The sequence below is a fragment of the Spinacia oleracea genome, chromosome 1 (genome assembly GCF_020520425.1).
Source record: "Spinacia oleracea cultivar Varoflay chromosome 1, BTI_SOV_V1, whole genome shotgun sequence".
NCBI classification, from domain to species: domain Eukaryota; kingdom Viridiplantae; phylum Streptophyta; class Magnoliopsida; order Caryophyllales; family Amaranthaceae; genus Spinacia; species Spinacia oleracea.
The window spans coordinates 73,048,946-73,052,971 of record NC_079487.1 but is presented as its reverse complement, the minus strand read 5'-3'; positions in this window follow the sequence as shown (position 1 = coordinate 73,052,971).

Here is a 4,026-nt window from a genome sequence, read left to right as displayed (position 1 = left end):
TGAATCATCCTTTTTGGCCTTTTTGGTATTTATGTTATATACTTGTTTGTCGTGATCTAATAAATAAAGTCCATTGACTAATCTAGCAGATCCATAAAACATCTCTTTAAAATAAAACGAACAACTATTGTCTTTTATTAAAAAGGAAAATCCCTTAGCATCTAAGCAAGAAACTGAAATGATGTTTTTAGTAAGACTTGGAACATGGAAACATTCTTCCAGTTCCAAAACTAGCCCGGAGGGCAACGACAAATAGTAAGTTCTTACAACTAATGCAGCAATCCGTGCTCCATTTCCCACTCGTAGGTCGACTTCACCCTTGCTTAACTTTCTACTTCTTCTTAGTCCCTGTGGATTGGAACATAAGTGTGAGCCACAACCTGTATCTAATACCCAAGAAGTTGAATTAGCAAGTATACAGTCTATAACGAAAATACCTGAAGATGGAACGACTGTTCCGTTCTTCTGATCTTCCTTTAGCTTCAAGCAATCTCTCTTCCAATGCCCCTTCTTCTTGCAGTAGAAGCATTCGGATTCAGAAGTGGGTTGACTGACCTTCCTCTTTACAGATTTGGCGCCAGTTTGCTTAGTTGGGCTGGCCTTGTTGCCACCTTTCTTAGCATTCCTCTTCTTTCCAGATTTCTTGAACTTGCCCCCACGCACCATAAGCACATCCTGCTTATCACTTTTGAGCGTCTTTTCAGCGGTCTTCAGCATACCGTGAAGCTCAGTGAGCGTTTTGTCCAGACTATTCATACTGTAGTTCAGTTTGAACTGATCATACCCGTTATGAAGAGAATGGAGGATGGTGTCTATAGCCATTTCCTGAGAAAATTGCTGATCCAGCCGACTCATATTCTCAATGAGTCCAATCATTTTGAGAACATGTGGACTTACGGGCTCGGCTTTCTTAAGCTTGGTCTCAAGAATTTGCCTATGAGTCTCGAATCTTTCGACTCGAGCCAGATCTTGGAACATGTTCTTCAACTCACTGATGATTGTGAAAGCATCTGAGTTGACGAACGTTTTCTGCAGATCCGCACTCATGGTGGCGAGCATTAGACATTTCACATCCTTGTTGGCATCAATCCAACGATTGAGGGCTGCCTGAGTGACCTCGTCGCCTGCGGCTTCGGGCATCGCCTCTTCTAGGACATACTCCTTTTCTTCCTGCATAAGAACTATTTGCAAGTTCCTTTGCCAGTCAAGGAAGTTCTTCCCGTTCAACTTCTCCTTTTCGAGAATTGATCGAATGTTGAATGAATTGTTGTTTGCCATATTAAAAACTACAATTGAAAAGAATAAACAAATAAATAACCATTCACAGTTTCTCTTAATAAACTTAAATTCTAGCATACATGCATAATTCAATGTTTATTAAGCATTTTATTCAAGTTATGTGTTCCGGCAGGTGTGAATAAAATGATTCCAAGATCCTAAAATCATTGAAGAACTAAGCACAGTTTGTCGACTTAATCCTAAAACATCTTAGGTAAGCAAAAGCCTTTTGCTAATAGTCTAGAAACTATTCTTGGTTGATAGGTACGTCTAAGAACTTATTAGGTAAACCTATCGATTTTGCCACGACATAAAAGGACTCCTTACTTATATCGTTGAGTTTCACCAAAACTAACATGTACTCACAATTATTTGTGTACCTTGCCCCTTTAGGACCAATAAGTAACACCTCGCTGAACGAAAACTATTACTAGATTGATGTAAAGGATATCCAAGCAAGTGTATATTTTGGCATGGCACCTTTTAACTCAATTTTTAAGTTTGGAACTTAAGGCTTTTACTATGTTGGTTAGATTTTAAGTGAACTAAAATCCTTAATCATGCAACATAATCAAGCTTTTGATCTCATGCATTTTAAGACATATTTAAAAGCAATAAATAACTTAAAACATGCATAAGATAAATGTGATCTAGTATGGCCCGACTTCATCTTGAAGCTTTAACTTCAAAGTCCGTCTTGAAAATCTCCGTGGGAGGCACCATTTTCTTCAAATAGGATAAGCTATAATTAAAACTAATTACAACTATTTGATGGTACGCAGACCATATTTGAATTGAAAAACGACTTTGGTTCTTTAGACCAATTACATTCAAATTAATGGTACGCAGACCATATTTTCTATCCTATTTGGGCCATACTAGTCACTTCATAACCTGCAAAACAGTACATATACAATATATACCATTCACCCATTCATTATCATGAATGGCCCACATAGCTGGTTAGTAAAACACATTATGCATCACGTAAACATTTGCAGCAATTAATCAAGGGCACCAATAATCTACCAATTATTCAGTCCTTATTAATTCTAATCAAGTTGTTTTAACCTTAAGGATTTGTAGACCTAATCAAGAGTTTATGACTAAAAGGGCTCCCACTTAAACCAATAAATTCATATGCTTTACTAATTTTAAACATAAAAATGTATTTCTAGTCTAACCGGAAACATACAAATTTAATTAAAATTTAAAGCTCATATAAATTTATAATTGAATCCAAAAAGTTTAATTTAATTTCAGTCGTATTTAAATTAATTCATGATTTTAATTTTAGTAAAATAATTAGAATAAATAAAATTTATTATAATTACAATATTCAAAATTAAAATCCAAGAAAATAATTTAAATTATTAATTTTAAAATTAATTAAAATTACGCAAACTGAAAATTTCAAATTAAAATTTCAAAACGATCTAATCGCATCGCAAACACTCTACGCATCACACGCCCATGGGCCACACGCACACAGCCATCGCTGGCCATGTGCGCGCAGCCCATGCGCTGCGTCGCATAGCTGCTGCTTCTACCCTTCGCAAGCAATCGCGCGAGTTGGTGCTCGCTGCGCGCGCGCCAGCGCTCGATGCACGCGAGCCATCGCTCGCTGTGCGCGCTCGCCAGCGCTCGTTGCGCGAGGCATCGACGCTGGGCGCAGCACTCGTGGCACGTGAGCTTGCGCTCGCTGCGCGCGAGGCTGCGCGCGCTTGCGCGAGGCAGTGCGCGTTGTGGCGAAGCTCGCTTGCTGCCCACACGCGACTGCCGTGCCTTGCCTTCGCCCATGCCCATTCGTCCATTGCTCGTAGCCCACGACACAAGGCAGGGCTGCTGCCTTGTGCTCGTGCACCATGCCCTTGCTCATTGCATTCGTGCCGCATGGGCGACGAGCTCCCTTGCTCGTCGTCGCATGCCCGCACTATACAACACCCCTTAAGGGTAACACGTAGCGTCCATTGCTTTGTGCGTGCAAGTTATATGAACGAATCGCATAAAATTAAAAAAATTTATATTTAAATTAATGACAAATTAATAAATTAATATTAATTTCATAATTTTAGGGCGAAAAATCGAAAATTTATTATTCAATTGATTTCCGATTATCATGGATTCAAGTCTAGGTCATAAAAATTTAAAATTTATCATAAATTTACAATTTTTATGGTGGTTTTTAATCATAGGTATCTAATTAAATTATAATTAATTATGAAAATCAAATTAATTCTAAATTATTCTAATTTTCAACAAATTAATCATGTTTACAAATTAGATTGCATAATTAACAAGGCTAGGCATTCAAACTTGTTAAACATATACAGTAGGTCAATCAAAAATTCAAGATTTATCAACAAGAATCGCAAATATTTAATTTAACATCTTAAATTTACGAAATTTTGCATTCGAAAAACTAAAACCTTCGAAAAGTCATAGTTAGGCTTCGAATTTGAGAATTCTGGGTTCGGCAGAAAAATACTATTTTTGTCAAAATTTTAGAATGCCTTTTACATGTGGAATTGACACAAAAATCACTCGATTTGGATGAGTAACGAAGAAACTGCCGAAAAACTGCGTACGTATAATTAAATAAACGCAATTTGCAATTAATTAACAATTACGAAAATTAATCACCCCTTTTAATTCTTGCAAATTTGTAATATTTAACCATGTTCATGCAATTTAGATTATGAAAATAATAAGAGGCTCGTGATACCACTGTTAGGTTATGATACATAT